The following is a 14,084-nucleotide window of genomic DNA, read 5'->3' on the forward strand; positions in this document are numbered from 1 at the left end:
TTTCAAGTGTTGGTGAGAATGTGAAGGACCTGGAATGTTCTTACACCACTGGTGGAAATGCAAAATGAGACAGTAAATTAGAAAACAGTTTGGCAGTTTCTTAACAAGTTAAATATACAGCTGCCATCTCATGCAATCATCTACTCCCAAGTGTTAATGCAAGAGAAAAAAAAATTATATTTCCATACAAAAATGTGTACTTGAATGTTCATAGCAACATTATCTATAATAGCCAAAACTGGAAATAACTTGGATGTCTTCCAACAGGTGAATGTTTATATCAACTGTACTACATCCATACCATGGAATACTACTACTCAGAAACAAAAATAAATAGATTATTTATTTATACAACAATTTGAATGGATCTCAAGGGAATTATGCTGACCAAAAAAAAAGCCAATTCTAAAGGTTATATGCTACATGATTCGATTAATATAAATTCTTGAGATGACAAAATTATAGAATTAGAGAACAGATTGGTGATTGCCACTCAGGGACAGGAAGAGGCACAAGAAAGGTGTGAGATTATAAAGAACAACATGATAAATTCTTGTTGGATGGAACTGTTCTGTTTCTTGACTATAGTGATTTATACACACCCTTACATGTGTGATAATATTGCATAAAACTAAACATACACACATAAATGAATGATAAAAACTGGGGAAATCTAAGGTCCATGGATTGTATCGATGTCAATATCAGAGCTGTGATATCGTACTTAAGTTTTGCAAATGTTACTATTGGAGGAGGATGGTTAAAGGGGAAAGGATCTCTGTATTAATTCTTATAACTGGATATGAATCTATAATTATTACAAAATGAAAAAAAATTAATTTAAAAAGCATACACATGTATATATATGCAAACAACAGCATGAGGTGAAATACCTTTATACAGGTCTTCAGTTTTCAGAAACTGACATTGGAAGCAGGACAGGAGACATACAAGTTATTTTTGTGTATTCTTTATTTAGAACATAGGATTAACATTTTAATTTTACTTGGATGCAGGACAGTTTGTACATATATAATGCAACTATCAATCATCATTTTCACTTTGTCTTTAACACCTTTATCAGTCTTAGATTCTTGGTTGCAATAATAAGAACAGGCGTAATTATCAGGCAAAACAGGGTATTTAGTGAAAGGACCTGGTGAGCTCAGAGAATCCTCTGGAAGGTGACAAAACCAGTCTTGGGAATTCTGAGCAGAAACAAAAGCAGTTATGGAGATTGAGGAAACAGAACCTCATAAATACAGTAGTCTCATGGTAGGAACAGGTAGCTGGGTGACATGGTGGGTGGGAAGAATGCACTCCACGCATTTTCAGTCAGAACATCACTTACTTTCTCATGGTCAAAGTCTAGCAAAATATTCTTCCCATTGAAGGACTTCCATCATGTGCCCTCCTCCTGGCCACATAGAGACAGTGAAACCAAGGACCTGGCCCTCTTGGTCTTCTTAATGAGGTGGGCACCAGAATTTAATACTGTGTAGGAGGGGAGGGGGTGGCTTCCCTAGAAACAATCAGGAGGCAATTAGAAAGGGGAAATGAGTGCTGGCTAACCATGTGATGATGAATGCCTACTAACAAGGATGTTAAAGGGGAGAACAAGATTTACACATACAGGGTGGGGCAAAAGTGTGTTCACAGTTATTCATATGGAAAATAATATAATAATTAACAAATAATACTACAAGAATAAACTGTGTTTTAAGTCATAGTTTACTACTAAAAACCTACTTTTGCCACTCCCTGTATATAAAAGAGTGTGGTATTTAAAGAATGCTAAAAGGCATGTTTTCTCTACCCCAAATTCCTTCTTTGTGTAGTGTGATATGACTACAAACACGATATTGTGCCAAACCTACAAATAGCTCCTTCTGAATGACCATTTACTCTAGAAATGAATATATAAGTACCAGTCAGCTAAAAGGCCACAGGTAAGAAATTGATTTGATTCAAACATAACCCAAATAAACCTCAGGGTCCACATAGCCTATTCTTGGCACAATAACTCATTCAAAGGAACACCATCCAGGAACCAAAAAGAATTACTGGAAAAATGATTCCAGTTTTATTTGCATTTCCCTCAGAAAGATTAAGTGAATTGTGTTCAATTCATAACCCACAACATTTCCCCAAACACCTTTCCTCGTTTCTCTTCTCTACTTTTCCACTACACAGCAAACCTGAGCACTCTTTCTCTAAGTTTCAACTCTCAAATCCAAATCCATTTTCATCTCTCATTTCTCTGTCAACTGATTTCCCCCTTTTATATATAAACTAGAGGCCCAGTGCGCCGATTCATGCATTGTTGGGATCCCTCGGCCTGGCCTGTGGGGATCAGGCTGAAACCGGCTCTCTGACATCCCCTAGAATCAGGCTACCTCCTCTCTGGTCCTGGGTGTGTCACCTGAGAACCCCAGCTGCCAAGTCACCGCAGGGCAGCTCGGCAGCTCCTGCATTAAGTGTCTGCCCCCTGGTGGTCATTGCGCATTATAGCTAGCAGTCGGACAGTCGAATGGTCAGTCACTTAGGCTTTTATATAGATAGATAGATAGATAGATATTAAACAATCTAAATGCAAACCAGTTATCACCACTGCTCATCTCATCCCACCCAAATCCAGTAGCTGATTTAAGGGCCAAGGGCACTTGGGGAACAAGAAGAATGAAGAACCTTGTTCACTCATAATAATTTTGGGTCCTCTTACATGAGGATTTAATCATATCTAAGTGGCAGAAGGTGGATTCCAGGTGAGGAATATTAGCAACAGAGTCCTCCTCTCAGGCAGGCAAGAGTAAGCTCACATCATCAACACAATGAGGGTCAAATATCAGCCACGTAGACAAAAGTCTTGTCAGACCTTTGTCCCTTGATAGGAAACTTCATCTTTGGGTCATACTTGTAGATCCACCTGCCTCTGTCTGGTTCCTGAATTGTTACCACTTAGTGCAACTGGATTCCAGTCACAGTGAGAATCTGGGCACGATGCACAAGCTTTATATATTTTCACAGTGCTCACTTCGAGGATCTTCAAGCCCCCTCTGCATGTCAAGATGTCCATTTGGCATCTCTTCTCCCAGTCACTTCCTCCAGCCTTGTAATTCAGAGGTGCTCTTGGCTTTCCCATCTGCAAGTGTGATCAGGTGTAAAAGAGGATGGGATACCAAAGTGACATTGCTGTCACCTAGGATGGACTTTCTGCAGCTGACATGTGTTCACACACAGCTAGGTACAGTCTGCTCATCTAAATCCATTGGCACCAGAGTGAGAGCCAGGGTCTCTGATAACTGGAAATACAGTGCCCTGTCATCAAAGACTAGCAGAGAATAGAAAGGTTTAATCCTTTCAATATCCCTGGCACATAATCCTACACAGATTGTGACTTTAAAAGGTTTAGCTACCAGACTTGGACACAGCCTGTTTCTGACATATATAAAGAAAGAAAGCTTCCCATTCATTGTGTTATAGAGGCTTCAATAGAGAGGAAAAGAATCAAGGTGGTTGACTTTAACTCATTTATTACCATGACAACAGTTCCCAAAATCTGTTTCATGGAATACTAGAATCCTTGGAGGTATTAACAGGCACTAATGTTCAGCATTAATTCCAATTTAATATTTACTGAGTTCCTTTCCTATTATGTACCAGGCATGATCCTAAGCTCAGGAGATCCATCAATGAACAAAAGAGACAAAAATAAGTAAAGATGATAAGGAAATCTCAGTTTGGGGAAACTGGATCTAAGAATCATTCTAGTAAGGGTATTTGGAGGAAAAAAAGAACTAAATTCATTAGACTTCTTTGGTGGATGGCATCTAATGTCTTCCTACTGAGTTAATCTTTCCAGAGAACTTAAAATGTATAAATGCAAGACACAAATATGTGAACCAGGACTTCTACCACCTGGGGAGAAGAAAAGAAGGAAGTTGGCATTTAGTAACAGCTATTATTGACAAACTAATTATATTTTATTTAATCTTAACACTAACCCTATTTGTGGTATCAATCACATTTTATATACAAAATTGCATTGGTTTTCCAAACTAGAAAACAATAGAATGCTAATGCTTTATTTTTAAAAGCAATCAGTTGACCAGCATCAAAACCCAAAATTTCTCCATGGTCATTCAACATAGTATTTTTTTTACCTTTTATTTGATCCCCCTGGATATAGAAATACTAAAAAAAAAAAAATTCTGCATAGTGAAACAGAGAGATTAAATTTTTAAAGGCTTATAATTGAGTAAGGAAAAAATGACTCCATTTTTACCAAAGGTAAAGAACAAATGCTTTATTATAAAAGGTGGAACAAAAGTAGATTAACAGTTGTTAGTATAGATAGTACAATAATTAATAAATAATAATACCAGAATAAACTCTGTGTTTTGTGTACTCACAACTATAAATGTACTTTTGCCCAACCCTGTATTTGCTGTTTTGCTCAGTCAAATCATTTGATCATAGAATAAATAATAGAAATAGTTTTTCACTACATATTAATTTTTACTTTATTAATTTTACTTTATTATTAATTTTAATTATATTATATTTTTATTCTGAATTATTAGCACCTTTAACTCTGAGTTAATAGATAGTTTCCATCCTCTTTATTAAAGCCAACCCCTTTACTCATGTACTGCTTTATATCCATTCTTACATTTTCAAAGGATTTGGTTCCAAAATATCATTTCTTTCAAGTATCCCCAGATTTCCCTTCTTAATTGGATTATTCTCATTGGCATATGACATGACTATATTATCTTCCATTTTCAAATAAATAAATAATCTTCTGGACTTCCACTTGCATACTCAAGGGAAAATTAGTAATGGACTTGACCTCCTATCATAAAGAGTTAGAAAAATGGACAAAATACATAAATCAAATTTGTTTGTATATTGGAAAACTGGTATCAGTTTTTGGATTCTAATTCCTTAGAGGATGGAATCAAGTGAGGTAGCCCCATGACCACCCCAGATTTCTGCCTGTCGGCACTTTGTGGACTGCAGTGCAGGAAGGGGGAACCCAAGCAGGGAACAGCAATCTCAGTGAGTTGAGAAGACAAAGATTTGATTTTGGAGACACATAGGTAGCTGACATTTTCAGGTGAAAAAAACAAAAACAAAAGCAAACAAATATACAGAAAAGAAGGAGCTTTGCAGAGAAGGAGCTCCCAAAATTTATGAAATTGCCCTGAGTCTTTGGCTGAATGCTAAACTTCTCATGTATTGGATGAATTTCCACAAGGCTGGGAAAAGAAAAACCAGGTATCCTATAAGTTTAAAAATTTACGGAGTTCTAAGAAGGCTGGGATTGTTTGAATTCCAACCAGATGGAATGGAGAGACCTTATTGAACACCTGAACTATTCAAGAGATACCCCAAAAGGGCTACTTCTTAACATTAGAATCAAACTAGTTTTGGAGTAAAAGCTACCGTTGACTCACCCTAATAACACTAACTAATAAATCTCAAAGGATAAAGCAGGCCCACAAATAATTGCCCATAAAACACACTTTAAATAAGAACAATAGTGTAATGTTAAAAATGTCCTACATTCCATCAAAAGTTACTAAATGTACAAAGAGGCACAAAAATATAATCCACAGTCAAAAGAAAAATTAGCCAATAGAAAAGTACCCAGGAAAGACAATGATGATAAATTAACAGGAAAGGACTTCAAAACAGCTATTATAAGTACATTCAATAATTTAAAGGAAAACATGACTGTAATAAGTAGAAAAACAGAATATTTTAATCACAACTAGAGAGCATTTCTAGATTTGAAAAACACACTTTCTAATTTTAAAAAAAAAATCACTAAATGGGCTTACTAGCAGATTGGAAACTATCAGAGAAAATATCCATGAATTTAAAGGCATTGAAATAGAAATTATCTAAAGTCAGATAGAAACTCAGAGAGAATAAATACTTGTAAAAAAGTGAACAGAGCTCCATTGAGCCAAGGACCAATTCTAAGTGGCCTTAAATATAATTTGGAATCAGAGTGGAGTGAGGGTAGAATAAATAGTTGGTGAAATAATGAGTGAAAAATTTTGAAACAAACCCACAAAACAAAGAAATGTCACAAATACCAAGCAGAGATGGGAGGGTTGCTTTAGGCCTCTCTCTACCTGGTCTCTCATCATCCAGTAAACTATTCCTGGCTTGTTTAAATGAAGGTGTCAAGAGAGAGGGGAAATCCCAGTGTTTATAGAAACTTTTTAAGATTATGCTTGTGCCCCATTTTCTAATGTCTCATTAGCACAGCAAGTCATAGTCAAAGGCTAGAGAAGTATACTCTACCTTTTTATTATTATCTTGCTGTTGTTAATCCTCACCAAGGATATATTTTTCATTGACTTTTTTAGCAAAATTAGAAGGCAGAGGGGAGAGGGGAGAGAGACATCGATTGGTTGCCTCCCTCCCACATGCTCTCTGACTGGGGCCAGGAATTAAACCTGACCCCGAATCAAACCCATGACCCTTCAGAGTGCAGGCCAATGCTCCAAACACAGAGCCACACCAGCCAGGGCTATACTCTATCTTTTGATGAGAGAAACAGCAAAGTCATATTTCAAAGGGAAAGCTATAATGAGATAGAAAGAATAAATGACTATTTGCAATTTACCCGGTCACACTATCAGAGAAGCCTTCCTGACCATCCCATCTAACTATGTTCCCTTTCACATCTCATCACACTTTATATTCTTATTTTAGTTTCCTGACTTGCACTTACAATTAATCAAAATTATGTTAAATTTTAATTTATCTACTTTATTAGAATATAAAATCCATGACATTGTCTTTTCCAATACATTATTTCCAGTGCTAGCACATAGTACATAGTCAACAAATAGTTGTTGAATGAATGAAAAAATGCAGGAATATATGTATATTCTAAGAAGTACATAGGATGTACAGTCTGTACTTTTCAAGAGGACACAAAATTATATCATCCCTTTAAATCAATTAAATGATTTAGAATGCCAGGAGAGTTTAGAAACCTAAACTTAGGTTAGGAAAATGTGGTGTATTTATTTATTTTACAATTTTATGTACCCACAAAAAAGCTCAATAACTAACAGATAATAATAAGTAAATGTTTATCTTTCTTTGAAGGACTGACTTTCTGAGAGAAAATTCAAAATCATAAGCCAGCACTGTAAGAACTGAGCTTTTTCAAAAAGTCTTATGACAAATATATGGGTTATTGTTACTTTTTTGCTACACTTACTCACTTGGTTTTGATAACAAATGTGATTTTAAAGACCTAAAAGCAAGTTTTATATATATATATAAGCCTAAGTGACCAAATGACTGAATGACTGGTTGACTGGTTGCTATGATGCACCCTACCACCAAAGGGCAGACCCTCAATGCAGGAGCTGCCCCCTCGTGGTCAGTGCGCTCCCACAGAGGGAGCACTGCTCAGCTAACTGATTGGTGCCAGACTCAGAGCTCACGGCTGGCCACTGCAGCCTGGAGACCACAGCGAGCCTACTGAGTGGTGGCGGCAGGCACAAGAGGGCCGGGATGAGCAGGAGCAGCTGGCAGGAGCACCAGGTAGTGTTGGACTGCTGGTTTCAGCCGGATCCCCACAGGCTATGCGAAGGGACCCCACCAGTGCACGAATACATGCACAGGGCCTCTGGTTAAACAATAAAAAAAAAAAGTGTGCATTTCCTTAAAATGTAATATTCAGACCAAGGATTGGTTGAGGGCTCAAGTTGGTCAGGGTGACTAATTTTCATTACCCTGATTAGAATCTAATTTCAGGATTCCTTAATCAAAAGTGATTCAATATTCTTATTTTGTCAGTGAAGAGGCAAGGGACCAAGTGAAGTATTTTTTTATTATTATTTAAAGTATTACAAATAGTAGTACATACGTCTCCTTTTTTTCCCCATTGATCTTCCCCCAGCCTCCCCTAGCCCCCTGGCACATGCCCTCACACCCCTCCCCAGTGTCTTGCGTCCATTGGTTATGCTTATATGCATGCACACAAGTCCTTCGGTTGATCTCTTACTTCCCCCACCACCACCCCCACAAACCCTCCCCAGCCTTCCCGCTATAATTTGACAGTCTGTTCGATGCTTCTTTGCCTCTGTATTTTTATTCATCAGTTTATAATGTTCTTTATATTCCACAAATGAGTGAAATCATGTGGTATTGTTTTTTTAACTGACTGGCTTATTTCACTTAGCATAATGCTCTCCAGTTCCATCCATGCTGTTGCAAATGGTAAGAATTCCTTCTTTTTTACAGCAGCGTAGAGTTCTATTGTGTAGATTTACCACAGTTTTCTAATCCACTTACCTGCGGATGGGCACTTAGGCTCTTTCCAAATCTTAGCTATTGTAAATTGTGCTGCTATGAACATAGGGGTGCATATATTCTTTCTGTTTTCTTGGGATATATTCCTAGAAGTGGTATTACTGGGTCAAATGGGAGTTACATTTTTAATTTTTTGAGGAAAAGCCATACTGTTCTCCACAGTGGTTGCATCAGTCTGCAATCCCACCAGCAGTGCATGAGGGTCCTTTTTCTCCGCATCCCCTCCAGCACTTGTCATTTGTTTATTTGTTGATGATAGCCATTCTGACAGGTGTGAGATGGTACCTCATTGTTGTTTTGATTTGCATCTCTCAGATGATTAATGACTTTGAGCACGTTTTCATATGTCTCTTGGCTTTCTGAATGCCCTTTTTCAAAAAGTGTCTATTTAGGTCCTTTACCCATTTTTTTTATTGGATTGTTTATCTTCCTTTTGTTAAGTTGTATGAGTTCCCTGTAAATGTTTGAGCTTAACCCTTTGCACTCGCTTGCTTTTTTCTCGATTCCTTTATTCTACTCGGGATTTAATTTTTTAAATACCCCAGATTTTACAAAGTGCGGCAGTAGACTAAAAAACTGGAGTTTCTTTTCATACAAACTTATTTATTTGGATTTTTTTATATTTCAAATTATTGATACATTCAAAGAGTATAAAAAGAGCTGCTACTGATGCTAACCGTGTCGAGTCACACTCGACATCCGAGTGCAAAAGGTTAAACCCTTATAGGAGATAACATTTGCAAATATGTTCTCCCATGCAGTGGGCTTTCTTGTTGTTTTGTTGGTGGTTTCTTTTGCTGTGAGGAAACTTTTTATTTAGATATAGTCCCATTTGTTTATTTTCTCTTTAGTTTCCATTGCCCTAATAGCTGTATCAGTAAAGATATTGCTATGACAGATGTCTGCTATTTTGGTGCCTATGGCTTCTTCTAAGATTTTTATGGTTTCCCATCTTACGTTTAAGTCCTTTATCCATTTTGAGTTTATTTTTGTGTATGGTGTAAGTTGGTGGTCTAGTTTCATTTCTTTTTCAAGTATCTGTCCAATTTTCCCAACACCATTTATTGAAGAGACTGTTTTGACTGCATTGTATGCTCTTGCCTCCTTTGTCAAATATTAATTGAGCATAATGGCTTGTGTCGATTTCTGGGTTCTCTGTTCTGTTCCACTGGTCTATATGTCTGTTCTTGTGCCAGTACCAGGCAGTTTTGAGAACAGTGGCTTTATAGTATAGCTTGATTTCTGGTATTGTGTTTCCTCCAACATTGTTCTTCTTTCTCAAGATTGCTGCAGCTATTGGTGGTCTTTTTTTTATTCTAATGAATTTTTGGAGAGTTTGTTCTAGAACTTTAAAGTATGCCATTGGTATTTTAATGGGGATTGCATTGAATTTATAGATTGCTTTGGGTAGTATGAACATTTTAATGATGTTGATTCTACAAATCCAAGAACATGGTATATTCTTCCATTTGTTCATGTCTTCTTCTATCTCTTTTTTCAGTGTCCTGAAATTTTCTGAGTACAGGTTCTTTATCTCCTTGGTTAAATTTATTCCTAGGTATCTTAATTTTTTTTTTTGCAATGGTAAATGAGATTGCTTTTTTAGTTTCTCTTTCTATGAGTTCACTATTGGTGTATAGAAAAGCTATAGACTTCTGGGTGTTAATTTTGTATCCTGCTACATTGCTGAATTCATTTATTAAGTCTAGTAGTTTTTTGATGGAGTATTTGGGGTTTTCTATGTACAATATCCTGTCATTTGCAAATAAGGACAGTTTTACTTCTTCTTTTACAATTTGGATGCCTTTTATTTCTTATTCTTGTCTGATCTCAATGGATAGTACTTCCAGTACTATGTCAAACAAGAGTGGTGAGAGTGGGCATCCCTGTCTCTTTCCTGTTCTTAGGGGAAATGGTTTTCGTTTTTGCCCATTGGGTATGATGTTGGCTGTGGGTTTGTCAAATATGGCTTTTATTATGTTGAGGTATGATCCTTCTATTCACACCTTGCTGAGAGTTTTTATCAAGCAAGGGTGTTGGATTTTGTCAAATGCTTTTTCTGCATCAATAGATATGATTATATGGTTTTTATCTCTCAGTTTGTTTATGTGGTGTATCATGTATATTGATTTACAGATATTGTACCATCCTTGCATCCCCTGAATAAATCCAACTTGGTCATGGTGTATGATCTTTCTAATGTAATGCTGGATTCGATTTGCTAGAATTTTTTTGAGAATTTTGGCATCTATGTTCATGAGGGATATTGGCCTGTAATTGTCTTTCTTTGTATTGTCTTTTTCTGGTTTTGGGATTAGGGCAATTCTGGCTTCGTAGGAAGAGCTTGGAAGTGTTGATTCCTCTTGAATTTTTTGGAATAGTCTGAGGAAGAATTTTTTTGAATGTTTGATAAAACTCCACTGTAAAGCCATCTGGTCCAGGGCTTTTGTTTGTTGAATGTTTTTTTGATTACTGCTTCAATGTCCTCCATAGATATTAGCCTATTCAGATTTTTTTATTCCTCCTGATTGAGTTTTGAAAGGTTGTATTTCTCTAGGAAAAGGTCCATTTCTTCTAGGTTAACCAGTTTGTTGGAATAGAGTTGCTCATAGTATTTTTCTACGATTCTTCATATTTCTGTGGGGTCTGTTGTTATTTTGCTTCTTTCACTTCTGATTTTGTTTATTTGGGTCCTCTTTGCTTCTTGGTGAGCCTGGCTAGAGGTTCATCAATCTTGTTTATCCTTTCAAAGAACCGGCTCTTGATTTCATTGATCTTTTGTATTGTTGTTTTGTGTGTGTGTGTGTGTGTTTTATCTCTATGTCATTTATTTCCTCTCTGACCTTTATTATTTCCTTTCTTCTGCTCACACTGGGCTTTTCTTATTGCTCTCTTTTTCATTCTTCAAGTTGCAGATTTAGACGGTTTATTACCAGTTTTTCTTGTTTTTTTGAGGTAGGCCAGTAATTCTATGAACTTCCCTCTCAGGACTGCTTTCACTGTGTCCCAAAGATTTTGGATTGTTGTGTTTTCATTGTCATTTGTTTCCAGGATGTTTTTTTATTTCTTCTTTGATCTCTTTGGTAACCCACTCATTGTTTAATAGTATGCTATTCAGCCTCCAAGTGTTTGAATTTTTGTGATTGTTTTTATTGTAGTTGATTTCTAATGTTATGCCATTGTCATCTGTGAAAATGCTTGATATGATTTCAATCTTCCTGAATTTGGAGAGACTTAGCCTGTGTCCCAATATGTGGTCTATCTTTGAAAATGTCCCATGTGCACTTGAGAAGAATGTATATTCTGTAGTTTTGGGGTGGAATGTTCTAAAGATGTCAATTAAGTCCATCTAATCTAGTGAGTCATTTAGTATTGCTGTTTCTTTGCTAATTTTTCATCTATATGATTTATCCAGTGATGTCAGTGGGGTATTAAAGTCTCCTACTATGATCATATTGCTGTCAATCTCTCCCTTGATATCTTCCAGAAGTTTTTTTTGTTTTTGTGGTGTGTGTGTGTGTGTGTGTGTGTGTGTGTGTGTGTGTGTGTGTGTGTGTGTTTTAATGTATTTGGGTGCTCCTGCATTGGGTGCATATGCTTACCAGAGTTATATCCTCTTGTTGTATTGATCCCTTTAGAATTATGAAGTGGCCTTCCTTGTCTCTTGTTATGGTCTTCACTTTAAGGTCTATTTGGTCAAATATAAGTATTGCTACCCCAGATTTTTTTTTTTTCATTTCCATTTGCCTGATAGATATTTTTCCATCCCTTCACTTTCAGTCTATGTGAGTCCCTTGTTCTTAGGTTGGTCTCCTGTAGACAGCATATATATGGGCCATGTTTTCTTACCCATTTAGTCACTCAATGTCTTTTGATTGGAGCATTTAATCCATTTACATTTAATGTTACTATTGATAGGTACTTGTTTTTAGCCATTTCTGTGCTTTATGCCTGTGTTCCTTCTTCCCTTTCTATTTCTTCTTTTTACAGCATTCCCTTTAGCATTTCTTGCATTGCTGGCTTGGTAGTGATAAACTCCCTTAGCATTTTTTTTTTTGTCTGCAGAGCTCCTGGTTTCCCCTCTAATTTTGATTGATAGTCTTGCAGGATAGAGTATTCTTGGATTCAGTCCTTTGCTTTCCATCACTTTGTATACTTCATTCCATTCCCTTCTAGCTTGGTGTTTTTCTGTTGAGAAATCATTTGATAGTCTGATGCGTGATCCTTTGTAGGTAACTCTCTGTCTCTCTCTTGCAGCCTTTAAGATTCTCTCTTTGTCATTAACATTCCCCATTATAATTATGACATGTCTTGGTGTGGGTCTTTTGGAATTCATCTTGCTTGGGACTCTCTGTACTTGTGCAGCTTTTTTCTTCCCCATATCATGAAGTTTTCTGTCATAATTTCTTCAAATAGATTCTCTAATCCTTGCTGCTGCTCTTCTTGTCCTTCTGGCACCCCTAATATACATATGTTATTTCATTTCATATTGTCCCAAAGCTCCCTTAGTCTCTCCTCCTGCTTTTTAAGTTTTTTCTCCAGTTGATGTTCAGATTGGGCTTGTTTCTCTACCTTATCTTCTAACTCACTAATTCAGTCCTCCACTTCTTCTAGTCTACTGTTGAAACTTTCCATAGTGTTTTTGATTATAGCTATATCACTTTTAATTTCTTCCTGATTTTTGCATAGGTTGTTAATATTCTCATCCATCTGGTTTATGAACTGTATGACCATTACTCTGAATTCTTTTTCTGTCATATTGCATGTCTTAGTTTCACTTATTTCCTTTCTTGGCGATTCTTCTTTTTCTTTCCTCTGGGGATTGTTATGTTGTCTCCCCATTCTAACTATCACCAGAAGATCCAAATGCCAAGTTGTGGGGGCCAGAGCCATGTGCAGTGGGAGCATCGTGCCACCCAAGTGTCACTAAAGAGCTCTGACACTGAGAGGTGTGGTTGCCATGGGTCAGTGGGAGCCACACACCCCAAGAATCAGAGTCACCAGCACTCAGTGCGGCCTTGTGTGTGCACCTAGAATCAGGGACCCTGCATGCGCTGCACTACAAAAAGTCCCCGCAGGCGTACGCCAAAAATCAGAGTCCCCTATTGCATGCCAAGAGTCAGAGATTCTGTGTACACACACTAAGAATTGAGTATCGGAGTCATTGTTGCTTGGTGTAGCCTCACACCATGAATCAGGGTCCCTGTGTGCATGTGCACTAAGCATTGAAGTCACAGGTGCTTAGTGTGCATGCACTGAGAATCAGGGATCCCATGTGCACAAGATGAGAAACAGAGTCCACATGTGTGTATGCCAAGAGTCAAGTCACTGTGCTCAGTGCTGCCTCTCACATGGAGAATCAGGGTCCCGGTCTGCTTGGGGGACCGGGTGGCACAGTCGCCCTGTGTCAGCAGGAGGCCCACTCCTGTGCCACGGGTAACAGACTCCCTGTGTCTGTCTTCCCAGGGTCAAAGTTAAGTCACACAGCTGCCCTGTATCGGCAGGAAACCTGCTTATGCAGCGTGGGTCTGGCAGGTCTTATGCCTCAGCAGCGGGCCGGTGGGGTGGGGGATGTGACTCACAGTAATCTACAGCCAGGATGTCTGGAGTCTTGGTGTCTCTGTCCCAAGTGGTTGTAGGGTCCCAGCTTACACCTGAGACCAGATTGTGTGGTGGTGAGGCTAGTATCCTAGATGCAATCAGTTCTGTTCTTCAAGGTGGCTTGGTCTCTGTGC

At 37.7% G+C, this 14,084-nt stretch overlaps 1 long non-coding RNA gene across 1 annotated transcript; it reads right to left on the reverse strand.

Moving 5' to 3' along the window:
* Positions 1-980: 980 nt before the first annotated feature.
* On the reverse strand, positions 981-14,065 carry LOC129151455 (uncharacterized). The gene is made up of 3 exons (XR_008558131.1): positions 13,932-14,065; positions 1,352-1,522; positions 981-1,208 (listed from the first exon to the last, which is right to left on the reverse strand). It is a non-coding gene; the product is annotated as an uncharacterized LOC129151455 (long non-coding RNA).
* Between the last annotated feature and the right edge of the window lie 19 nt (positions 14,066-14,084).

This window comes from Eptesicus fuscus, chromosome 2 (genome assembly GCF_027574615.1).
Source record: "Eptesicus fuscus isolate TK198812 chromosome 2, DD_ASM_mEF_20220401, whole genome shotgun sequence".
NCBI lineage: Eukaryota > Metazoa > Chordata > Mammalia > Chiroptera > Vespertilionidae > Eptesicus > Eptesicus fuscus.